The sequence below is a fragment of the Pieris napi genome, chromosome 11 (genome assembly GCF_905475465.1).
Source record: "Pieris napi chromosome 11, ilPieNapi1.2, whole genome shotgun sequence".
Lineage (NCBI taxonomy): Eukaryota > Metazoa > Arthropoda > Insecta > Lepidoptera > Pieridae > Pieris > Pieris napi.
The window spans coordinates 698,744-726,463 of record NC_062244.1 but is presented as its reverse complement, the minus strand read 5'-3'; the positions used below and the strand labels follow the sequence as shown (position 1 = coordinate 726,463).

The window sequence follows — 27,720 nt, the reverse complement described above, 5'->3', positions numbered from 1 at the left end:
TGTTTTATAAAAACCAAGTAATATAACACTTACAACGATATGCCTTGCATAAATAATGCCACTTAATCCTTGTTTAGACATAGCACAAAAGTTGTGTTAAATTATTAATAATAAATGATAATTTGATTATACATTCTTTTTTATTTCCGTGCTCTTTCTTTTTCCATTATAGATGTTTTTTGTATGTCCTGAAAATTTTATTTTCTGGCACTTAAAACGTTATGGTTTTACATCCCTCAAATTTACTACGCTAAATATATTAATAAAATTAAATAAAAAAATAATTTTCGTGATAAAAAATTTCGATCATATTTATAGGGAAGGATTTATTAAGTTTTTATATGACTTTAAAACTTATTACATACGCTGTAATCACACACAATTATAGAAACCAGACTGCGAAGTTTGACAAGAACAATGTTTCTAAATACGATTATGCAAACTTGGCTTAGCCGCGACAAGACTTAACTACTACTAGTCTCACAACTCAACCTAAGTCTCGACTTAGAATCTCACCCATAAAATTACAACTACGCTTTACTTTCAATACGCATCATCAGTAATACAAAGGTGTTATTCGAAAATAATTTATGTATGTCCCATATAGTACAAAAAAACATGACAACAATTTTATAGTAAAAGTCATTACTTGTAACGCAGTTTTTGGCCTTAAGGAATCTATTACATAAAAGACATACATATTAACTACATTTTGTATAATTTATCGAATCAAATACGTATTTTACTTTAGAATTCGAAACGGTTGTTATAAAACTCATCTGTGTTTTTTTAACGGTTGTAAGAGTACGATCGGGGCTGGGATGTGAGAGAGGCGCATATATATATATATATTTTAAATCACTATAGTTATAACCTTTTTAGGTCTGCGCTTCAGATTTCTGAAACTGTTTCATGGTCATTTGTTAATCTAATAGTCAATTAGGTGAACAGCCTCCTATGCCTGCCGCACGCCGTCGACTATTTGGGTGTAAGGCAAGGCAAGGTTTCCTAACGATGTTTTTCTTCACCGTTCAAGCGAATGTTAAATGCGCACATAGAAAGAAAGTCCATTGGTGCACAGCCGAGGATCGACCTCAGGGATGAGACTCGCTAAGCCAACACTACTCATCGCAAATACGTTTACTGGACTTAATATTGTCTTTTTTCTTCCTTTATTAATCATTATAAATCTCACTCTCCCAAAAAATTGAGTTCGGCCCTTGTATTACTAAGGGAGGAAATAGTAGTAATATACAATGTGAATTATGTGTGATAAATAAACTTTAAGAAAGTATGAGAAAAGTTGTATCAAAATGTAAAAAGATATTTTTGTAAATTCAACGCTGCTGTCCATACCGCCCGCATCGGAAAAACTTTCTCTGGAAAAACTCTGAACTCGGAAAAGTGATTAACGTGGTTCTAGTTAATATAGAAAAAAGTCATTTATCAAGCTTCTTAAAAAAATTGTGACTGTCCTAATTATCTATAGACATCCAAGGCCCAAGGGCTCTAGACCCCAGATTAAACTGTTTTATATATGTTTTGTTTTGCCAGATATATACCTGTCTCTGACAGGTGCTTTTTCAGCCAGTTTTCTCTAATCATTATATTACTTAATATATATTGCGTAAATATCAATTGCGTAAATTAATAAAGATATATTTTTATTGTAAAACCGCAAAGGAACATGTGTCATTAAAACACTACACTACAAACACTAGTCAAAAAATAATCCTTCCTGGTTTTGAAGGCAGAATCTAGCATGCTTATCATATAACGACGAAGATATTAACTAGAATATCGAACAACAAAGTAAATTTCTGTTGGTCTTTGATTACTAAATTCTCAAAGTTGAATACTGTGCAGCATGTTAATTAAACTTAACAGCTTAACGACTTGGATCGAGCTTTCAAGTTTTGATCTTACTTGAGTCGAGTTATGATGATTTGAAATCTGCATCTTCATTCAGAGCTGTTCGCGAATTTCTCATACAAATTATCAAAACAAAACTCATACTGCCTCTACTCTCTCTACTGTACTGGATTCATTTCTCGACTAAGTTATAATTTAGACGTTATTTGTATATATTTGATAGACCAATTCGATTCAATTTGATAGATCAATTTAAAGTAAGTAAAGAAACATCATTATATTTTTATAGTATGAGGTGAAAAGAAGTTACATATATCTATCTGCCAAGGGCACAAAATCAGCTAGTAGCTACTCCACGGTGATCAAACTATGTACTCACCTTCCCAGAAGTAATTTATTCAGAATAAATGAATTGAACATAATATATATCACTCGTCGTACACGTTCAATGTCCTTACAAACTTAATAAATTAATAATTTGTATCTCTTTGTATGCATCATATGCTCGTATTGATATTGAAAACTTATTCTTAATTAAAAGTATAGACGATCTTTGTGTGAAATGATCATTAAAACAAGTTGGTAATAATAATAATTTATTGTGAAACCAAGTAGATTCTTTAGTATTAAACAAGTATATAAAAATATATCAAAAGAAAAGTTTTCACTAGTCGGCATTAAAACATTTTTTTACGAAATCTCTATTGTCTCTCTTTTGTGGAGGCCCCTGTAACCCCGATTGCCCTCGCCTAAATACAGCACTTAGTTATCTTTGCTTAATGATAACTAAACAACAAAATTATGTTACAACACATACAGTTAAAACTTCTGAGTAGCTAATAATACATATAAGAGTGAACTACTCCAATAAAAGATAATCCGATAAAAGGCTTAGTGTCCTATATAAAGATGTAAACTTTGCTAATAAAACAGTAATCTACGATCAAATAGCCACGCCCATTCGAATTATGTATCCTACCTGTGGTGGTATATTTTACCTAAAAGGGTTAAATAATTATTTTTATATATATGTATTCACTTGCACCCAAAGTTATTTAAAACATATACATGCCTATCTGCCAAAAGATCCAACACGGGTGTGGTGGGCCCAGCATAAAGTACCACGCTGTATACAAAAAACAGCTCCTGCATTGTGATCAAACTATTTACCCACCTGCCCAGAAGTTACAGATCACACTACCTTATAAGGCTTTCAAAGTATACTGTATATATATAAAATTTCTGTTATAATTGCCATTTTGCTTGCTATTTTAACAGCACTTAGCATAGCTCAGCATATCTTATTTACTTCTTTAAATTCTATTATCCATCCTATATACTTCATAGCCAATAAAGGCTTTATTATATACATAACATGAAGCTGACACGTGTCGTCCCAATATACAGATAATATTGAAATCTATATTGGAACCGTTTGATTCAATAGAGTTTTGTTTGCTTAGGATAGGAGTTCCAAGTACGAGAGATGTTTCGTAACCTAATTTTATCGATATTAAATTATTATATCTGACCTAAAGGCCGATTTACATTATCTTAGTGTTTAGGAGAGTGCTTTAGTACAACTTGAAAGGCAACTTCTTTAGCGTAGCGTTTACTAAAGCAAGTAGCGTTTACATGTTTCAACTAAAGTACTATCCTAAAGCACTCTCCTAAACACTAAGTTAATGTAAATCGGCCTTTAGTATGAGTTTTAGGAAAAGGGATTTTAACTTATATTTTCCGGTAGTTACGAGTGGTTGGTGCTACATCGTTTTACCAGTTCAGCCTATGTTTACTGCAGAGTTTATTGAAGCTTTGCGATATATATAGACTTTATAATCCAAGTTAACTCAAGATGGAATCTATACCGGTAATTTCAGAAGTCTCATGTAGACCGTGTGGCCTAATGGATAAGGCGTCGGACTTCGGATCCGAAGATTGCAGGTTCGAGTCCTGTCACGGTCGACTAAATTTTTGTATTTTATATTTTTTGTACATTAATTTTTCGTATTATAGTGGATAATTGTATATATGTGACAATTTTGAATGAATACGCTATTAGGTAAAGCGCAAAATAATAGGTTTTTGTTAAAGACCGGCACACCATTCGCTTATGAATATAATCATAGATGCCCGCGGACTCAGTGAAGCAGATACATCGTTAAAATACAATTTGTGAGGATTAAACAGTAAACACATTATCAGAAATAGCAGGATTCTTGGCTAAAAAATATTATCTTATGAACTGAATGAAAATCAAAAAGTTTCAGATGTTTCTATATTTGAATTAACTGCCAAGTCAAGTGCGTAAGCCGAGAAGAACTGGCAATTAACTTAGTGGTACTCATCAAATATTTAATGGTCAAGCATTCCGTGTTACAAGATGCTTGTAAGGGCCATTACAGAATATAAGGCCAGTATTGTATGGGCTTATATAATTCTCTATCTACTCTGCCTATTTTGTTCTATACTGGAGTGAGAAAGAGAGCATAAGCTGACAGAAATTTCAAAACAAGGTTGTCCAATTGTCTCTTGGTAGTCTGTTTTTTTAATAGGACCGGGGCAAACGAGCTGACAGGACATTTATCATAAAGTGTTAACCACCTCTCTGAGACTCCTGCAACGTTAGTAATGTAGGCTTCCGGATTTATTTTCCTGTTTCGCTGGATTTTCTGGAAGGCTTCTAAATTGAATTGGTACTGAAATACTTCTACTGGCTGCTGGAGCCACAAAATACTTGTGTACGGCCAACCAAGCCTTAAAAAGCGCTCTGAAACAGATGGAATTACCCACTTTCTACGTTCGACGATAAAAGCTGGTGCTTAAATACTTAAAATAATAAAATAATATTAAAATAATGATTGGGTAAGAATAAATTCAAAATTCACTTAAAGTCTTGAATAAAGGTGTCCTCAATTTTAATTTTATGACAGGTAATCCATGAACATTCAAAGTTCCAAACTTCACACAAACACCAAACTTCAATAACGCAAAATATCAATAAACTAACTTTGTTTGAACAAGATATTAGTGAAAATCACTTAGTCACACCTCTCATCAATCAACGAATGAAGGTTGTGTCTTGCTTTTCGAATTAGCACCCTATATTTAAGATATAGAGTCTAATTTGGCATATAAGTGTATTTGGGGTATATAATAGGTAATTAAACTTAGGTTATAAAGGATTTGGGTTCAACAGTAGTTTAAGTGTGTTCAGGTTGATTAATGCAGCGAACGAGGTAAATATGAATATATTACATCCATTTATCAAATCTCTTGTATATATTAATAATAAAATTTAAAAAAATCTGTGGCGCTACAACCTCTTTTAAGTCTGGGCCTCAGATTTCTGAATCGGTTTCATTATTATTTTTCAATCTAATAGGCAAGTAGGTGGTCAGCCTCCTGTGCCTGACACACGCCGTCAACTTTTTGGGTGTAAGACATGTCGGTTTCCTCACGATGTTTTCCTTCACCGTTCGAACGTATGTTAGATGCGCACATAGAAATTCCATTGATGCACAGCTGGGGATCGAACCTACGACCTCAGGGATGCGAGTCGCACGCTGAAGCCACTAGGCCAACACTGCTCATATATATTACGAACCTAAAAACAATTCTATAACTTACTTTAAACAGAAACATTATTCTTAAAAAAATATAATGTTTATGCATAACGATACCAGTATCACACTTTATCTACTATAGAAGTTATTCCACGAAGTTGTCACCAAGTAGTTTCCATTGATAGCTTTTTCTAGGACACAAATTCTCAATGACAAAAACTCAAAATAACTTTTTTCCTATAGGGAACCAAGTACACTTATGAACGTCAACAGAAAAGATGTTAATTCCACTAGACGCCATCCATAAATTATAAAATACTGTGTGACTCTAGTAGATATACATCAAGACCAATAACCAACAATAGAAGCTAACTTTTACAAACGCCCGACAAATAGTTTGGTCCAGAAGTAGATGATCAGTCCTTTGCGCTCAAGTTAGAAATACCCAAAGAAACAAATATTAGCTAATAGTTTTAATTTGGTTTTTGTTCGTTTCGAAACGTTTCCATACTTGACATCAATCAAAAATAGATAGACCCCGTAGATTACACAGCAATAAGTCATATAAGGGCTCATTCCAAACCTTACCAACAGGAAAAAACAGTATGAGGGAAGGCGTAAATAATGGAATGGCGTAATAAATGGAATAAATACAATAAAAACTGAATACTTAAATGGCCACAGTTTCTTGATACAGAAATAGCAATATGTTACGTCAAACGGGACAATTATACACGGGTCGCGCTTTATTATTTATTCGTCCAGACATCTTGACCTGCCCCTCTTGAACATTTATATAAATTGTCGAGGAAATACGCGTAATAATGTGACCAGGAAGCTCAAGTTAGGGTGGACGGTTTACCTGGATTTGAGATCATAGCAGCTTACGTAAAATATTTTTCCAAACCTTAAATTATTTTTTGACTGACATTGGTCGTTATTAAGCGTGTTTTTTATTAAAGGTCTATTAGAAGCTTTTTTTAAATCAGATGTTTATTAATACCTTAAGATAATAATCAATTACTTTTACATGTACATTCCAGTATTTAACCTTATTATATTTTTATTTTTTAACCTTATAATTAAAAATCAATAAAATAAAAAGAAAATTTAAAAAGTTTGGTCCCTGTGGCAGTGTATCTTTAAGCACCTCACTGTATAGCGATACTTATTTAAAAAATAAACAAAGAAAAAAACCTAAAAACTGATTATTTACGATACTTTTTTTATTTATGATTTAAAATTAGTTTTTCGTCAATATCTATATAAAATCAGTCTATTAAACAAAATTTGTTATGTTGTGGTTTCGTAATGTAATAAACGGGATTTTCATCATGTAAACTTTATCTATCGATTATGCATTAAACTCTCGTCTTCTGTTAAATTATTTCTCATCTTATATTTACATCTGAGCATGGCGACTCTCAGATCCGTAGAGGTGCGAACGAATCGGGGTAAACAATGGATTTTTTTCCATTTGTACAACCAACCATAACATCTTACGTCTTAGACCCAGAAATTGACGACATAGTCTTCGGGTTCCAAGTAACAATCTGGGGCGGAAGTCGACTGTTGGATCTACCGCGCGCACACACCAAGTGCGCGAGGCGAGCAATACATGTACCTAATAAAGTTTCTATGGAGGTAAACTTATTTGTTTGTATTTTGGCTGAAAACACAGGAAATGCTTGTTTTATTATTAGTTAAAAGATGTAGGTAAGTACATTTTATATTAATTGTATTATTAATAAAAGTAAATATTAATAATTATGTAAGGAAATTCATAAATAAATAGACATGTACCAGATACAGAAGCTATCTTTTCTAAGACGAATCCATATAAAGTTGTAGCGCCACTGGAATACTATTTATTTATACTACAACAGTGCAACTCAGCTATGAAATGTGATGCCCGATTAGTTAACAACTGATTTAAGGAAGGGAAAAGAAAACCAGGGAGAACTTACAAAAGATGAAGAACTCGAAAGACCATTTTAAGCTCCAATTTATGGCGAATTTAAGCTTTACTAAATAAATATATTTGTAAAGAAACTAGTATGTTTCTTTATGTTGTACCCATCCGTAGGTAAAACAGTGGCTATGTTCTATTCAATCCAAAGGAACTGATTATTTAAATGTCGACTTTCAATGTCGTTTCTTTGTTTTCAGAGCAACGCAATTGTTTATTTGAACTCAAACTCAAAATATCTTTATTCAAGTGGGTAACCAAGTACACTTTTGAATCGTCAAGTTAAATTAATCGTAAATTTACATTTACTACCAGTTCGCAAGTCAAGGGCGTAGAGCGGGTAAGAAGAACTGGCAAGAAACTTTCCGCCACTCTTTTTAATCGCCAGGTATTGTCATACAAATTGTTTGAACTGGAGCAATTCAATCCCAAGGATTAGGATCATTTAAGTAGTCCTCAAATTTATAAAAAGCTTTGTTGATTACTTTTCGTTTAACGAGGGCTTTGAATTTATTTAGTGATAATACTCTAATTTCACTTGGGAGTTTGTTGTAAAAACGAATACAATTTCCATATAAGGAGTGGTTTATCTTTTGGAGCCTGATTGGTCGTACACTCAAATTAGTTCTATTTCGCGTATTATACTGGTGAAAGTCACCATTTGTTTTAAAATCGTTTATATTTTTTTGGACATACAACAAGGCTTCAAGAATATATTGACCAGATAGTGTCATAATATTTAATTCCTTAAACTTATTCCGTAAACTTACAATTCTAAATAACATAAGGTTGTTGTCTTATATCAATAAGTCTTATAATATATTATTAATTTAAAAGTCATTAAGTTTATGATAGTACTTAGATGCGCACGCAAAAGAAAGGTTTTTTAAATAACCGAAATGCGTTTTTCAACCACAACAAGATACCGCAGGAGCGCAATGCATTGTCAAAGTTTGTTTTATACCGACCTCAACAGTTATTATTTGCGCGATTCGCTGAGTAATCGCCAGCACGTGACAGGTTTACGAGATCCTCGTCGGAAACGTCGTGAAAATAAACTGGTATTTTTTAAAAATTGCTTAATCTGTCAATAACAGATAATTCTGAGGATTTTTCAAAGATAAACACGTACTTCGTCCATTATTCTCAAAGTTATACTCGAATGAATTTAACAGTTTTATTCGACAATGTATTATGGTTAAAAAAATTGGAAATAATGATATACAAGAAAATTACTTGTCAGTCTCAAGAAAGAAAGAAATTTAAAAAACTTTGATTATATATAATACTAGTGGACCCGACAGACGTTGTCCTGCATGATATTTCAAGCAATTAGTAAAGCAAAGTATGAAAGTACCGACTACAGTGACATCTGGCGGGCTGATTTGTGAATCTAAACCATTCCCAGATCCCCTTGAACACACACAAAAATTTCATCAAAATCGGTCCAGTCGTTTGAGAGAAGTTCAGTGACATACACACTCACAGAATAATTATATATATAAAGATTTGAAACCCGAAGAAAATATAAAAAACAATATTGTCATTTAATTAGCGTAACTTAAAATCTAGTATTAACTGATAGACTGTTATTTATGAATAACTAGCTGACCTGGCTAACTTCGTTCCGCCCTACAACCTTATAATATCGTTAATTTAACTTGTTTTAGGATTTCATTAATGTTAAGTATTACATTAATACAACTCTTTTGCAAATACAGAAATGTTTTATTGCTTGCCATTGCGAAAGAAGAATGGCAGTTTTACACATTAGGCATCTTCTCTCTAGCGTCAATATGGCGATACTGCATGTTAAGCACTTTCTGATATCCAACATCTTTTGATCAGGATCAAAGCATGGTTATGCATCTCATCATTCACCTCAAGATCGGAATTTCTTGAACTGACACGAATTCGACGTAAAATGATGCGTAATTTTGTCAACAGATGGCACCATATGGTTTTTGCATTCGTAAAATTAATTAATTAATTAATTGTTATTCGATAACTTATCCGATATTTTATTGCTTATTCTGCTATTCGGGACGGAAACAAATCCAACAAATCAAAAACCATGGCAATCGGTCCAGCCGTTCTCGAGTTATAAGTGTTGTAACAAACACGACTTTCTTTTATATATATAGATAAGGAGATTATATCACATATTATAGCGATCCCGCAAATTGTATGTTAAATTATACCATAATACAAAAAATTCCGATTCGGATTCTCAGACGGATTTCGCAGAATGTAATCTCCACCATATTTAATCTCAGGCAAACAAATCAGATGCTACTTCAATAATAGACTATGTGCTGAATTCACAATAACGATATTTTTCTTAAATATATGGGTCTTTACTAAGACATCATGGAAAATTACGATCTAGCCTAACTTAGTTAAGTAATTTCAGTCTAACCTAATTTAAACGGAACTACTTAATTTACTAAAAAGGATGTTTAACTTAAGAGAGTGTCCAATAACAGTACTTACGGTCTCTCAGGAAGACACTGTTCTTGTTATAAATCACGATAAATTAATATAGTTTTCTGTTCAAACAGATCCACGTGAAGACCCACACAAAGAAGCCAAGTCAATAAACTTTTGTTTTGACATTAAAGTAATTATTATCCTATCAAAATGATATGCTCTTCATGAGGTTTTAGTTTCCATTTAGTTTTAGTTATTATTTTTTGTTTGCTTGTTTATTTTATAGATTATAACATAATTGATGTGTGCATGTGAGTAAAATTTGTGATGTCATATCATCTTTTATAATTTTATGCATACACGTTGTTTTATAACTTATAAATAAATAGATACTTATTTCCCCTGTACTCGAAACGTTCTGTCAGACATATGTTAGCGTGGACCTTATTGCCAATATTCCCTGCTGGTGATTATTTTAATAATTTATATTAATCGTTTCAATGATTTACTAATGTTAAAGTTACCTTAGTGGTATTGGTACAGAAATGCTGTGGTCTATGGTACACGCTGTTAGAAGGCTTGCTTGCTTTAACGACCGAATATAATCCATCCTAATACTATAGCTCAAGAGTTTTTTTTTTTTTTAATCCAATTGTTTTTTTTTTTAATTCAATTGTTTTTTTTTGTTTTTTATTTAATTATCAGCCAGGATACGACTTTATTATCTTACAAAACTGGTCTAAGTAATCAATCTCAATCTTTGAATTGCCGCATTTTTAAGGGTTAATTAACGTTTCAGTTTTATCACTTAATCAAAGTTTTTGTATAAAATTGGTTCTGTGAAGATTGTTTTATCCGTTAATTGACATTTGATTTTACGAAGACAGTTTTTGTCTCCGTTTATTACATTTTAGAAGCCTTTTTCGTGATTGGCATTTTTATAAAGCCTACGATTACATATTAGATTTTATGAATAATATTAGATAAGAAACATTTACTTTGAAAACAGACCCAACATTTGAGAATCCTTAAAGCTAACAGGATTTAAATTAACAGGATTTGGTTAGATATTCAATCACGTACTAAAATTTTGCTTAAAGGTAGATAAATAACTACATATAATATGTTACCTGTACAAATATTTGTGAAAGTATTTTATATTATATATAGACAATAAACATTTAGTGTGGCTGTACTAGATAATATAATTAATAAATAAAAAGCCTCATACCTCATTTAAATATAGATACAATTACTTTATTTTCTTTTAATATATGTAAGTATGAAACCCTCTTTCGAGGAGAAGAGCTCCAATAAAGACAAGTTTTCTCTTGATTGGACCTCCCGAAACGTGTTGTATCTTTTTGAATTTATCGCCGCATCTTGCATAAGGCCATCCTGGTTTTCTTTTCCTCAGTCGTAGCTTTTCACTTTTCCACTTTATCGTTCAACTCACTCACCGATATAATTAACACAACAAATAAATTACACTAAGAATTATATCATAATAATAAAAAGGAAAGTTGCTTGAAAAATAGCTAATGCTTATATTTAGCTTACGGTCAGTTCAATTTGTGCAGAGAGCTTACTAATTATGTCAGGCATACTAACCTTCTGGTGCTCTTAGTTTTAGCCAGTTATCCATTGTTTCATCAAAATTATAGCTGTTTTAATATTATTACCATTAATACGACTCGGTAACGTGTCTCTTGCACTGACACTTCCGGTCCAGCTCAACCTGTAATACGATGCGAAGAAGAAAATGGTATAACTCAAAATAAATTATATATAATACTAGTTGACCCAGCAAACGTTTGTATTGACATGTATATTATTTCAAGGATACATGTTTTTAGTTCAATAAAAAAAACTACAATAATACAAAATAGGGGTCGATCGTAGAGGGGTGGAAATTAGGGGTTGCCTGTAATTTTGTATGCTGTATCATAAAAAAATTGAGGTGGACATCCCTTATCACTTAGGGGTTTGAAACATAGATAGTAGCCGATTCTCAGACTTACTGAATATGCTTAAAAAATTTCATAAGAATCGGTCGAGTCGTTTCGTAGGAGGAGTTAAGATAGAAAACACATTAAATGTGTGAAGATTTTTCGGAGTAGCTAAGTTTATAAACATTTTATGATATGTAAACAGGTGTAAATTTTCCGTTAGCAACACGTGCCTATCCAATTTGTCGTGGCCTCTCACTTTTGGCCGATAGGGTCCGAATTGAATTTAGTACAAAGACCCTACTCAATATTCAGAAATTCGCGACAACTCGACACTTTGGCTGAGTACAAATTAGATTTGCTACCTCTCAGCTCTGACACTTCTCCTAAGATGCAGTCAAGAATGGGGTAATAAATTGTATTTTCTATTGTTCTAAATATTTTTAAAAATGCTCTTTTTTAAATATGATGTTAGATTTTTATTATACTCTATCATTTAAGATGAGCAGTATTGGCCTAGCGGCTTCGGCGTGGGACACTTATACCTGAGGTCGTAGGTTCGATCCCCGGCTGTGCACCAATGTACTTTCTTCCTATGTGCGCATTACACATTTGCTCGAACGGTAAAGGAAAACATCGTGACGAAACCGACATGTCTTAGACCCAAAAAGTCGACGGCATGTGTCAGGCACTGGAGGCTGATCACTTACTTGCCTATTTGATTTAAAAATGATCATGAAACAGATTCTGAAATCTGAGGCCAAGACCAAAATAGGTTGTAGCGCAACTGATTTATTTATTTTATTTTTATCATTTAAGATACAAAAATAGTTTGTTGTTATTCTGAATTATTCTCTGAATGTTATTTATAAATAATTTATTTAATAATAAATTAAACATCGAAAAATTTATTTAGTTTCAAGTGAGTATACAAAACGCCAAGAGCTTTAACTGTTTACTAATTACTTAAGTTTTTTCTTTGACATGTCACAATCTTGTTTATTAAAGTTAGTTTATAAAAAATTATAAATTATTTTATACAGTAAAAACAAAGTTGTTTTTAGTATTAATTGTTTTGTATTGTTCCACGTGTATATGAACCACGGAAGAGAAGTGAAGTGTAGGTGACCAGCGTCTGTATGATTAGCTACCATATAGTTGAGTAATTATGTAAATAAATAATAAAGTACCGTTATTTTATACTTTTTTTTAACTAAAAGCAACTTCAACTTCAAATGGACCTAAATTAAAAATCAGAAATATAAAACTCGAAAGGGTCTGATGTGACCCACAACTTTTAGGTAACTCGAAGCTCGATGAGTTGGCAAATTGAAAACCCGCGTGACGTAATTTGTCAATGCCGTCAAAGAGGATGTATATTGACACTTTTGCTGTCAAAGTTGCTCTAATAGCCCTTTAAAAGGATTTTTTATTACTCCTGTGGACCAAACGGATGGCGAATTCACTCTTTGGTTCACATTCCAGTAAAATAAAGTCATATATTGATTTTATTTCACGGGACAGTGAGTGCAATGTAATATTTTTTCTATATTTTAGTAATCGTATATGAGAGGCCCATATATTGGATTGCATCATAATACTAACAATAAGATTTAAGAAAAAAAAATTAAGGTTTTCTCAATTATGGTTATTTCATTTCAAAGGTAGCACAAAGTTTTCCTAGAAAAGAAAAGGTATATAATATGTATGTTGTAATTTCTACAATGGTAATTACTTAAATAATATTAACATACAAATAGTACACACTAAATATGCATAACTTTTAGCGTGAAAGAGAAAACAACAGACACAAATCCCTAACAAATTAAGTCAACTATAAATTAATACGTATTGTTTACGCACAACGGACCTATTGAGAGTCTAAGTCCGGAAACTGAGTCCACAAACCAAACCAAACCAATACGTATTGTTAAATTCTCAATTCAACTCTGTTTACTATTAACTAATAACTCCATTTAATTAATTACGCCGTCATTATTCTGTCATATTAACTGATCACGTATTGCAAATATGGACACACATTTGCCACAACTGTGCGGTTTTAAAGTCATAAATACAGTATTAGATCTGTCTCTAATTATCTGAAACTAGACCATTCATCACGCTAATGCAGCGAAACTGAATAATTTTGGCTTTCTGTTTAGGCTTTAAGGGGATTACCTCACTAGGGAATGAGGACTTTTAATAACTCATAGAAAATTAAAGACTGTGTCAGCGCAATTTAAAAGCAATTAAGTATAGAATTTATTTTAATACTTTTAAAGTTTAAGGCATTGTTTTTCGAATATTGTGGTATTCATTGTTTAATGAATACCATAATATTCGAAAAATGTTAATTAGTTTTAATTAATTAACCCCTTCAACAAAAACTTGGGTTAAAAAATTGCACGTTGTAACGAAATATATGCATTGTTGTATGTTTTATATTGCTAATTACAATCTGTCATTTACAAAAACGCTTTTACAATCTCTCAGTTTAGTTTTACAAACTTTAGGGAAATTTTAGAAACGAACCTACCATATTTCAAATCTAACCAATACCTGTAACCACTGTATACGTACACGGGCAAATTACACCTCCCTTTTGAAAATGAATAGATCAAAATAGCCTTGATATTATTTATTAAACTCTTCACCTAACAATAACTTAAAATAAAAAATAAATTAGTGGCGCTACAATCTTTTTAGGTCTGGGCCTCAGATTTTTGTATTTGTTTCATGATCGTTTGTCAATCTAATAGGAAAGTAGGTAATTAGCCTCCTGTGCCTGACACACGACTTTTTGGGTCTAAGGCAAGCCGGTTTCCTCACGATTTTTTCCTTCACCGTTCAAGCGAAAGTTAATTCCATTGGTGCACAGCCGGGGATCGAACCTACGAGCTCAGGGATGAGACTCTCACGCTGAAGCCACTAGGCCAACACTGCTCTAACAGTTAACATAGGTTAATAAATATTATTATTTTGGTTATGAAATGTTATAAGTGATAGTTATCTTTTTTCAGTAAAAAATCTATATTAAAAATACACAAATATACACTAAAAGGGTAACCCGCATATGAAATAGGTAGTATGTAAACATGTGGGGACGAACGTGTTCTCCGTACCAACTGGCTAATGATACGGCGTTGCGGAATATTCAGATACGAGCTTTTTGGTAAAAGGCTTTATGCGGTATTTTTGATTTTATCTTTTTATTTTCCATACGAATGTATTAAGTGTATTGAGTATGCAGTATAAGCGACAAAATAAGATTTTTGAAGTGAAACTTCTTTAGGCGCATGAGGGTAAATTTTTATGGATGAAACGCAATAATAATAATATGAGTCACAAAGATGTGCAGCGTTTTTGTAGAAGAAAAGGGAGAGAATTATTGAGACCGATGGAGCGAGAGTAGGGAGCAAGCAAGTGAGAAAGATCGAGAGAGAGAGTGAGCGCAACACACAGTGCCATGGAGCGAAAAGTGGGAGAGAGCTATAGTGAGAAAGATTGAGAGAAAGAGTATGATCGAGAAAAAATACACCATTGGTTGATGTATTCGTTTAGTAGTTACATATTAGAACTTCAGATGGCAATTCGTGCAATAAACGCGGATTAAAAAAACAAGAGTTAAAAATTTGTTAGCCAAAGAAGTTTCACTTCTGACATGTGTACTTTGTACGCACGCAGTTTTTTATAGAACACGGGGCAAACGGGCAGGAGGCTCACCTGATGTTAAGTGGTAACATGGATACTCTCAATGCTGGGGCTCGCGAATGCGTTTCCGGCCTTGTAAGAGTTAGTTGTAAGACCCTAAGTCGAATTGGTTCGGAAATAATTCATTGCGAAATTATGAAATACGTTATAAAATGGTATAGATGGCATGAACAGCAGTACTGTTGCAAGACAATAAAGCATAATTTAACGGTAAAAGGGAAAAATACACTCTATTAGAGCTGTCATTATTATTATTCCTGTCTATGGATGGCATATAACAACAGACAACCTGTGCTTACCATAAAAAACTATATTTTAATACAATAGAATTTATTCAGCGTTTATTCGAATACTGAAATATATTCCGCGTAGCGCCGATTTGTCCACCGGCGACGCGACAAAGCCACAACTGTCACAATATTTTCTTAGGCAACGATATTGTATACGAGAGCATTGCAATATTTCGCACTAAGGGGCAGAATTAATTCAATACTGTGGGTGTTTTATAAATTATCATCAAATTTATATTCATGATTTAATTTATTTTTATTTATTTTCATCTCGTTGTAGTAATACAGAAATACATTACAAATTCAATAATAAAGAGGGCAAATGGCAGCAGGCGCTTTTGAACGATCTCTTACGGTTGCTGTGAAAAAAAATATTAAAATTAGATAAGGTGAGTGCAAAAAGTGCAAAACTATATAAAATATACATTTAGACAAAAATAATAGTACAAAGAAAGCAATTTAAACTCAACTAGCCAGTGAAAGGGACAATAAAAAAAAGGATGCATGAATAAAACAATAGGTAACCGACTCCATAATGCAATAAAAATTAAATAATAATATTTCTAGTTTATAAATCAAATCAATCTGGTGGCTGATAGGCTCTAACCTCTGAAAAAAAAAGAAAAAAAAATGCATTTTGGAATCAGGAGATAAATTCTAAATATTCTAATTATTATTTTAAAAAAAAATTCAAAATTATTTAAAAAATATTTTTTTAAATAATTTTCTGAATTTATCTCCTGATTCCTTGACGTGGATTTATGGGACACCTGTATACACATGATTTATTAAGATCCTATGTCGCTAACACGTAAAGATCCTTTGTAACAAAAAACTAACAACCAAACCGTTGTTTGTTCGAGTAATTGGGTACCTAATTATTTTTATGTTAGTCTAGTTAAAATTTATGTAAATAAAATAAACATTATCGTGTCCAACTAGGTAGTAAGCTTTTTTTTTTTTTTTTTTTTTATATAATAGGGGGGCAAACGAGCTTGCGGGACGACCAAAAAGGGTAGTCCACGCAGCCCATAGACACCCATTTTAGTGGGTGCGTTGCCGGCCTTTGAGGGAGGAGTAGGCTCGTTTTTTAAAAATTTGGAGGTCGTATCTCTGAGGGAAGACCCCCCCGGGAGCCGATTCCACAGTTCGCTAGTTCGCAAAAGAAAATGCCTTGTGAAGCGGACCGTGGAAGACCTCCAACCATCAAGATGATGCTGGTGAAATTTAGAGGTCGTTCGGCTCGTACGGTGTTGAAAAGAGGCAGGAGGGATCAACCCAAACAATTCTTCCGAACACTCTCCGTAATAAATTTTGTAAAAAACGCAAAGAGACGCAATGTCTCTGCGTAGCGATAGAGAATCAAGCCGATCAGTAAGACATTGGAGATTGACAATTCGACAAGCCCTTCGCTGAATTTGGTCAAAAGGAAGAAGCTGGTATTTGGGAGCACCGGCCCAGAGATGCGAGCAGTATTCCATATGAGGTCGTACTTGAGCTTTGTAGAGCTGCATACGTTGCACCTCAGTGAAATACTGCTTAGCCCTACCCAAAACACCCAGCTTTTTGGAAGCCAGTTTGGCTTTTTCTTCCAGATGACTGCGAAATTGGACTTCTTTCGAAATGCCAACCCCAAGGATACTGAGGCTGTGTGATGAACTAAGGAGAGCGCCTTCAAATTGAGGAGATACGACAAAAGGATCTTTCTTGGCAGAAAACGAACAAACCTGAGCTAACCTTTGACATCCAATAAATTCCCTGAACTTTGGCATGAAGTCAGCTTTTATATACAGAACAGAAGCAAACAAATGCAGACTACAATTGTATGGTACATAACTCAAAATGCATTTGGCTTCCAGCATCTTAAAGCGTACAATTTGAACTCGATATGAGTCGCAAACTCTCTTACAGTGAAATTATAAAACCTTTAGCTTTTATTGAAATGGAATTCAATTTCGCGTTCGCTACTCTGTGTACACTGTCATAGAGAATTTGAATATTCTGACTCTTTGTGAACAGCAGCATCTAGTAGGCAAGGAGTTACATTATTTTATTTTCAAATTCAATTCACATTCTAATTCAAAAATCATTTTATACTATAGGTAACACATTGTACACTTATGATCGTCAAAAAAAAAGAAATGTATATATGAAATGCTTCTAACTTTACATTTAGTGCCAGTTCTCATATCAAGGGCGTAGAAGGGAAGAGAAGAACTGGCAATAATCTCTCCGCCACTCTTTTTGATCGGCATGTTTTTTAACACGTTTTTAATGAGCTGCAACCATTACACCATGTTCCACATGACATCTTAAGTAATTAATAATAATAACATAAATTAAAAACAAAGACTTGTCCTCTATCAGCAGGAGGCATGGTGAAATTGGAGCACGCACATATATTCTCTTGTGAACAAACTAAACTAAACGAAATAACTAACATCACCGCATACACGAATTCAAGTTCGACCAGTCACCACAAGTAGGACCCGTTCACGAGTATGACGCATGGCCAGCCATCAGGCCCTCTCGCCATATTTTAGGGATAGAGACAACCCGACGCATGAACGCCTTTTGCGTTTATATCGTGAAATAGTTACCACTAGTATAAGGTAATTGTTTTGTACTCGTTACTGCATAGCGCAGAACGAGCGGCTTTATGGAATTGTGAAATTCTATGCATAGACGAAAATGGCATGTGATTATTACGGATATAAAGTCGGCAATTATTAGTCGCTTAAAGAAATGAAAAAAACATATATTTATTTTCATTTGCAACCTTCGCCTAGAACGAACCGTATATTTTCCATATAAAGATTGTAAAATCGGCTGTCTATATACTAAATGTCTACGATCGGTAGCAATTACGACAAGTAGATGTTCCAGGCTCAAGTAAATTCATCGACCAAAGAATTAGGTGGTAAAATTAATAGTCTAATTACAATGTTAGCTCACGAACTGAACTGTGCCAGCAGTCCGATTCCACTTATGATCTCCCTGCTTAACCGTTTCCTCAGTTCTGCACCAGAACTGAATATATTTGTGACCAGTTTCGGAAGACTGAGAGCATTAAAATTGTTAGTAAAATTTACTGGTTAAGTACCCCGTAAAAGTTTACAAAAGAGCACAATAAGTACATTTCTCTCTTTTGCTCACAGCGTGAACATAATTTTTCAAAAAGGAAAGTGTATTTGAAAATCAGTAAATGTCTTATAATACAGTTAAACAATGAATTTAAGTAGGTACAGCCTATTTTATACATACAATATAAATTACATAGAATTATCAAACCATATTAAAATCCTCGCTAATACAAGTTACATTCAGATCTTGGACTATAGTATTCTCACATAAAATATTACAGAGACTCTAGTTTGGTATTCATTATGTTTCACTTCTGTTTACCACCTCGGTACTTCGACGCAGAAGACATTTATTATTTCCTTTGAAATATGTGTTATGTGTGTGGCTTATGCTAATTGTAATTATTGTAGATATGTTATAAAGCAATTGCTTTATTAACTTAACTAAATTAGTGAAAATTTTAAGTTGGAGATGCTCTTGATACCTAACAGTTACACTCACTCACTCACTCACATGCACCCACACACTCACTCATGCACACACAATATATATAATATAATACTAAAATCCCATTTATTTTCCAATCATGAAATTAAATTAAATTTTATACATCATTTATATCCTACATCCAAGCTACCTTCAGTACCGTCGATCGGAACCGCTTCACGAGTAAAGGCCCCCTCCAGCTTTTTTCAACTGACTCTGTGTATGGCTTTCTTTCTCCGTTCACTTCCTGCTACCACTTCTACTTCTTCTATGCACCTTTTTTTTGGGGCGCCCTCTTCTCCTTCTTCCCCTTGGTCCTTTCCGCTTTCTTTGCACTCACAATATAAGAAACAAAAAATGTTATGGAATTAACTATAAAGTTTATTATAGAGCTGGGAACTCTGACACAGGTATTTTTAATTAAAAGGTTTCCAAATCCTACACATTATGCATTGTTTATAATAAATAAACACATTTTCATTTTATGTATTTTATTACTGTTACTAAGCTGTAACAGTTTACTTAAATGATTCGTGTATGTGATTTTAAATGAATACTTGACTAAAAAGTCAACAGTGTATAAAACACAAGTAGAGCAGTTTTGCTCTAGTGGCTTCAGCGTGTGATTCTTATCCCTAAGGTCGTAGGTTCGATCCAAGGCTGGGAACCAATGGACTTTCTTTCTATTTACGCATCTATCATTCGCTCGTACGGTGAAAGAAAACATCGTGAGGAAACCGGCTTGCCTTAGATCCAAAAAATCGACGGCGTGTGTCATTTACTTGCCTTTTAGATTGACAAATGATCATGAAAAAGATACAGAAATCTGCGTCACGTGCCACTGATTTTTTTTTTAATAAAGAAACAAGTATCTAGCTGCGTAAGCTCAAATTGCATTGATGTTTTTTTTCAATAAGAAGGTACTGTACCTGTAAGCTGTACCTAATACAAGTCGTCGATATTTCGATACTTTTAAGTTGAAAAGTTTTGGTGCACTGTAATTCGAACACAGGACATCAAAGTTTAGAGTCACGCACTTCAACTACTAGACTTAGATATATATATATATATATTATGCTATCCAACAAAACAATAGAAAAAGAACCTACCAAAATATATGAAACACATCTTTCAAGACGGCTGGTCACCGCGAAAGATTATGACCAAAACTCTCCAAGGACATCATCAAAGCGATGAAAGAAGTAATAAAGGAAAATAATCATTTTTATATAATAACGTTAGGACACTTTCTTCATATGAAAAAATATTGGAAATACAGAAAGCGCTAAAAGACATAAAATACGATAAATAGGTATTTCGGAAATCCTCGGAAATACAATAGATTAATATGAACCATTCTCAGCTTTACTGGACAATCGCCGGACCTATATAGAGTGGGCCTTAATAATAAAATAAGGATGGCAAACCTTAGATACATACCTTCATACTTCCAGATACATACTAACTGAAAAAAGATATTATAACTAAAACAGGATAATTAGATATAATTAATATTAATTACAGTTTAATAAGAATAAGTTTTAATATATACCTAGTAAATATAATTATCTCAGGAAATAAATAAAAATAAAATAATCCTACTCAGTAAACTAGAACAGGCTTTTACACAAATTTCAAACACGTCTGAACAAACTTCTATAAGGCGTAAGTTCGTTGACCTTAAGACATTTCACTCTAACATTTAATATAAAATGAAGCACAAACTCTAAAGAATTATCCATTCAAAGTCCTTAGCTGCATTCGCTCAGCCTTTTGTTTGCAGAACAATAAAAAACAGTCAAGTCTGCTCTCTGTAATTTAATTATGGTTCCATACTGAAAATAATACGGACTTTTATTTACAGACTTAGTTATAGTATAGTGAGGGTTAATACAAAGGATTGGTGTAGCCATCTAACACACATTCTATCCACCACCCTTTCATAATTATTAGTCGTGGATTCGTATACTAATTTTTATTTACTTGACTTGACTTGAAGCGGACAAAACCATTTGAACTAGTGAATTAGTGTTAGTGCACATTAGTATAACCCCTAGATGGGGCAGAGGGCGTCCACAGTGAGTCTTCATCGCGTTCGGTCTTGAGCCTCCTAGCCTCATCTGCAAATGTGTCGTACATTTGCTGGTTGGTTGGTTTGCTTGAAATCAAATCAAAATCAAAATACGTTTATTCAATTTAGATGCTTCTTAGAGCATGGTTATGAATGTCAACAACGTTTACAAAATTCACGAAAGAGCAAGACTACGCCATCCGTTCGCAAAACTACCAGGAGGCCTTGTTCTGAGAAGAACGGGCAAGAAACTCAGCAAGTTTTGCCCTCCCTTTACATTACAATTATTCAAAGGAAAATGTCATAAACCACAACGTCATTAAAGTTACATAAGTAAAAAATAAATAAAAAATCTGTTCTGTGATTTACCACATTCACCATTACACACATATTCATAACACTTCAAAGATAACAAATCAAATTATAAGAATATAATTAGAACTATTGCCAAGCGTTTTTATCTTCCAGGTAGTCATTGACTGTGTAGTAACCTTTACACATTAAGGTTTTTTTGATATGTGTTTTGAATCTGTTTAAAGAGATGCCACGCTTCCGCTTTCCTTGCTGGTTTCAATCAAGCGCCTGCTTGGGGATATAATAATCTCTTCGGAGTGTATGGCCTATCCATTACCACTAGCGTCACTTAAGTACTAATCGGGGTTTCTCTCCAGCGCTCCTAAGGTTGCTCATTAAAGATCTTCTCTAAGATCTAGAAGAAGACTATAAAAATCGTATAACATATTTTATTACAACTAAGAATATGCAAAGGCCGGCAACGCACTTGCGAGCCCTCTGGCATTGAGAGAGTCCATGGGCGGCGGTATCACTTAACGTCAGGTGAGCCTCCTGCCCGTTTGCTATAAAAAAAACAACAATAGCATTTAAAGGATTTTCTGGCAAGTAGAATGATTTTACCAAGACACTAATATAGGTTAAGTTAAGAAAAACGATTAGAACAGCCCTGCGATTCTGTAACTCACTTCACACACCCTCAGCGCTGATTTTTGCTGTCAAATCGTTCGTTTCGGTGTCATGTTACAATTTGGTATTCTGTTAAACAATAACCGCGACAAAAGCGCCGCTCAAATGAGATTGTTAACATTTGGAACTAAAATTTGGCACTGCTACACTTACGCTCCAAAATTGTTGGTATTTGGTATTCTGATACATACCATTTGACATCTCATCTCACTTAAATGTACATTTTGTACGACAATTGACAAATTAAAAGTTGCTCTTCCCTCGCTGAAATCGTCATTTACCAATTACCAGTGAGTTAGCCATTTTTAGCGAAGTTAAAACTTGTTTTATGTGAAAATATTCTAACATAGGACAATCTATATGTATCTTGGGGTAAGTTTATAAAATAATATTTATCAATACAGCATTATTTTACGAAAAAAATTATATATATAAACATTAAGCTTCGTGAAATTGAACTTTGTTATTGTTACAGAAGGCCCGTTTCCACTTTTAAAGTTTAAACCTCTATTTCAAGAAATAAATGATGTAATCCATTAAAAAATACTTAATATAATATCTATAGATGGCGAAGAAAATGTAGGCACGAAACGACCAATTGGTTTCTCGGCGTTGGTTATTATCGCTTTTTTCCAATACTCAAGAAATTATATGGTATTGACGAAACCTAGAACATATGCTGCTGAGATGAACGAAGAGTCTAGTAAATACTAAATAGATGATCTAAGGTAAACATTTTGATTACTTTAGCATTAAAAATATAATTTTTATCCAAGAACCAATTTTTCGATGCAGTCTTGATCATGTCTTGTCTCCAGCAGAGATAAGTCGAACAAAAAACGATAAATAAGATAGGTAAATATTGTAATATATTTGTATTTTTCTACTATACTAAAATTATAAATCTAATAATTTCAGAGATCCCCAAATGTTCAAAATTCCTGATAGAAAAATACATTCTGCCTTTGAAGAAGAAGAATATTACATGTGTATCATACAACAAGGCCCCTGGATATAAAAAGACACAATAGTGCAGACATTTTCAAATTATTGAATTTCGACTATCCTTCAATTTATAATAAATGATAACACAGTACAATTTCGGTTCCTATATTTTTATAAAATATATTGATATAACATTAAGGTTTTGGATAAAAACATTATTCTGCTTTACACAAGTATGAAATACCATCATTACATACATGATGGTTTAAGTACTTATTAAGCTTTTTTAAATTTATCGTTCATAACTATTACTTTTTACAAACTAATTAGAAAATATATTAAAATAAATATATTTATCTACAAAATAAAGTAGATGTTATTGATTAGCTCTATGTGAGGCTGTGTTTTAATTAGTTTTTATTATACTTAAGTTTGTTTTACTGAAAGTTATTTTGTAGTGTGTTAAAAGTTTACTATAATCATTAAATTAAATGTTTAAAGTTATTATATTGTTCTTTTATTCACCTATAAAGTAACATGGCTTATATATTTTTCATTTCGGCTTAGCTATGTATTTAACTCGGTTACTACGTTTTCTATAGGCAGTCATTAAATAAGTGGTAGATTTAATTAATCATTTTATTAATATAATATTATTAGATACAAAAAAAAATATTATGAAGTACACAATTATCTTAAACACGGTAATACAATTTTTCATATAAAAATCATAGTTGTCCAAACTGCATTCAAAATAGATAAGTGGTCTCGGTTTAATATCTCTTCTTAACATTTCAATAATTGGTCATTTTCTTCCTCATTCTTGACAACTACCACTGATGGCTGTAATACAATGATTATCTCTTAAAATTGTAAATAGGAAAATGTGGTAGGTCACTGTACTGACACAATAATATTGCATAGCAATTTAATTATTGTAAAGTTAAGGTAAATAATAAAAAAACTTGCATAAAACACACAAAAACTTATATATGGGATATCTTTGTATTTCTAAGTAAAGTATCTTAAAAACATGTTTGATAATATTATAACTAAGCCAAATATTATTAAAAGTTTTATGGTAACAAGGCTTAGTAATTTTAGCACAGTATTTGATTCAGTACTATGAATAAAAAAAATCTTGAGCAAACCTATATTTAGACTCAAAAATCCAAATCCAAGTATGTACTTTAAAAACAATTATTTATTAATGAAACAAATCCAAGACCCATAAAGGGTATGTTTAGTTTTAAAGTGTAGTCAGCAGCAATAACTATCTTTTGATTGCTTCATTAAATAAGTTATGGCAATGTTGTTTCCAACATTTAAAATTAACGTTGATCACTTGAAATGGTATGAATTTGAGCAATTGAAAGCTTATATATTTGATCCAACATACCTAACATGATTATTTATACTTGTATTCTGAAATCTGAACAATTAAATTAAATTCAACTTGATCAGTTAAAATTAATACTTCTTATATTTCATGAATGGAATTTGAAGTTAGGAAACCTAAAAATATTTTTTTATTTGACATTTTTAACCAACAATTTCATTATTCTTTACAATGTCGCTTCGATTTAACCTATTACATTTGACTTCAAATTTGCCATCAAACAAACAAACTTTGTTAACTGTTTTACTAGTCACTACTTATTCCTATTTATTTACTATGATAGTTATTATATTTCTAAAATAGTTTTAATAGAATTCAGTTTTTATGAGTGTTAGTAAAAACATAGGTAATATTGTTGTTGTGTGTTTGACCTCTGAATCACTTAAAAAGGTTGCAATAGTAGTTTCATGGCATCTAAAAAGTACCAACACTTGCACTTACACAAATGAATAAATATATAAACACTAATTTTTCTTCTTTATAGATAGGTACCCTTTTATTTTATAATTACTCAACAAAATATTATATGAAAACATTGGTATTAACCTTGGTTACCTTTAGTAACATTTTGAAAATTTAAAACACCTATCCATCCTGTTTACTTTGAATCCGTAGCCCATTTGCTGAGAGAATCACTTTTAGCGTGACATCATCTTTTATCTTTTTGTTAAGATAATATTCTTAAATTTTTTACAATATATCCAGATGTTAGGTATCCCTTGTTTCGTGCTGAAACATAATTAATATTTTTAAGTTTCTGTCGGTTTATCTTTTTTTTTAATATTTTTTTTAATTCAAACGTCGACCATTTTGTTTTATTAAAAATATTTTGTTTATGTATGATGAAAATTTTGACAATTAACTCTTTTTATAAAATAATAGTTATTCCGTGAGTCCACTACGCAGTAACAGCGCTCCCTTCGTCACTGACGTAATTTTTGGAATCTCATGGTATTCTGTTAATAAATTTTACATTACGTCTTGATAAGTGGAGGGAGGTAACCTAGTGAGTTGTTGTCTATTAATATCGTGACAATTGACTCATTTTATTTTATAAAAAGAGTTAATTGTCAAAATTTTCATCATACATAAACAAAATATTTTTAATAAAACAAAAAGGTCGACGTTTGAATTTAAAAAAAAGATAAACCGTGAAAATATCTCAAAAATGATTTATCTGATGGAAAATAATAGAATAGCGAGGAAAATTATTAAAACCCATCTGGCAATGGGGCCGCTTAAAGGTAAGTAGTGAGTTTATTTATTAGTCAATCGTAAGTTACGTATTTTGTTTATAACTTCCAATTAAGAGTTTATATTTCGTATTTACCCGACAACTGACCAGCCGTGGTGTATATGAGCGACAGAAACTTAAAAATATTAATTATGTTTCAGCACGAAACAAGGGATACCTAACATCTGGATATATTGTAAAAAATTTAAGAATATTATCTTAACAAAAAGATAAAAGATGATGTCACGCTAAAAGTGATTCTCTCAGCAAATGGGCTACGGATTCAAAGTAAACAGGATGGATAGGTGTTTTAAATTTTCAAAATGTTACTAAAGGTAACCAAGGTTAATACCAATGTTTTCATATAATATTTTGTTGAGTAATTATAAAATAAAAGGGTACCTATCTATAAAGAAGAAAAATTAGTGTTTATATATTTATTCATTTGTGTAAGTGCAAGTGTTGGTACTTTTTAGATGCCATGAAACTACTATTGCAACCTTTTTAAGTGATTCAGAGGTCAAAAACACAACAACAATATTACCTATGTTTTTACTAACACTCATAAAAACTGAATTCTATTAAAACTATTTTAGAAATATAATAACTATCATAGTAAATAAATAGGAATAAGTAGTGACTAGTAAAACAGTTAACAAAGTTTGTTTGTTTGATGGCAAATTTGAAGTCAAATGTAATAGGTTAGATCGAAGCGACATTGTAAAGAATAATGAAATTGTTGGTTAAAAATGTCAAATAAAAAAATATTTTTAGGTTTCCTAACTTCAAATTCCATTCATGAAATATAAGAAGTATTAATTTTAACTGATCAAGTTGAATTTAATTTAATTGTTCAGATTTCAGAATACAAGTATAAATAATCATGTTAGGTATGTTGGATCAAATATATAAGCTTTCAATTGCTCAAATTCATACCATTTCAAGTGATCAACGTTAATTTTAAATGTTGGAAACAACATTGCCATAACTTATTTAATGAAGCAATCAAAAGATAGTTATTGCTGCTGACTACACTTTAAAACTAAACATACCCTTTATGGGTCTTGGATTTGTTTCATTAATAAATAATTGTTTTTAAAGTACATACTTGGATTTGGATTTTTGAGTCTAAATATAGGTTTGCTCAAGATTTTTTTTATTCATAGTACTGAATCAAATACTGTGCTAAAATTACTAAGCCTTGTTACCATAAAACTTTTAATAATATTTGGCTTAGTTATAATATTATCAAACATGTTTTTAAGATACTTTACTTAGAAATACAAAGATATCCCATATATAAGTTTTTGTGTGTTTTATGCAAGTTTTTTTATTATTTACCTTAACTTTACAATAATTAAATTGCTATGCAATATTATTGTGTCAGTACAGTGACCTACCACATTTTCCTATTTACAATTTTAAGAGATAATCATTGTATTACAGCCATCAGTGGTAGTTGTCAAGAATGAGGAAGAAAATGACCAATTATTGAAATGTTAAGAAGAGATATTAAACCGAGACCACTTATCTATTTTGAATGCAGTTTGGACAACTATGATTTTTATATGAAAAATTGTATTACCGTGTTTAAGATAATTGTGTACTTCATAATATTTTTTTTTGTATCTAATAATATTATATTAATAAAATGATTAATTAAATCTACCACTTATTTAATGACTGCCTATAGAAAACGTAGTAACCGAGTTAAATACATAGCTAAGCCG

The 27,720-nt window shown here is 32.2% G+C and overlaps 3 long non-coding RNA genes and 1 other non-coding gene across 6 annotated transcripts; 3 read left to right on the top strand and 1 right to left on the bottom strand.

Moving 5' to 3' along the window:
* The first annotated feature begins 3,764 nt into the window (after positions 1-3,764).
* Trnar-ucg lies at positions 3,765-3,837 on the top strand. Its single transcript has one exon. It is a non-coding gene; the product is annotated as a tRNA-Arg (tRNA).
* An 18,554-nt stretch (positions 3,838-22,391) lies between these two features.
* LOC125053976 lies at positions 22,392-22,928 on the top strand. The gene is made up of 2 exons (XR_007117644.1): positions 22,392-22,784; positions 22,888-22,928. It is a non-coding gene; the product is annotated as an uncharacterized LOC125053976 (long non-coding RNA).
* A 1,242-nt stretch (positions 22,929-24,170) lies between these two features.
* Positions 24,171-25,532, bottom strand: LOC125053869. Of its 2 annotated transcripts, none has more exons than XR_007117633.1 (2): positions 25,303-25,532; positions 24,171-24,200 (listed from the first exon to the last, which is right to left on the bottom strand). It is a non-coding gene; the product is annotated as an uncharacterized LOC125053869 (long non-coding RNA). The 2 variants fall into 2 exon arrangements; XR_007117634.1 differs by having other exon boundaries at positions 25,312-25,532.
* A 474-nt stretch (positions 25,533-26,006) lies between these two features.
* Positions 26,007-27,466, top strand: LOC125054171. 2 transcript variants are annotated; one of them, XR_007117672.1, is made up of 2 exons: positions 26,007-26,325; positions 27,437-27,466. It is a non-coding gene; the product is annotated as an uncharacterized LOC125054171 (long non-coding RNA). The 2 variants fall into 2 exon arrangements; XR_007117671.1 differs by having other exon boundaries at positions 26,007-26,334.
* The last annotated feature ends 254 nt before the right edge of the window (positions 27,467-27,720 follow it).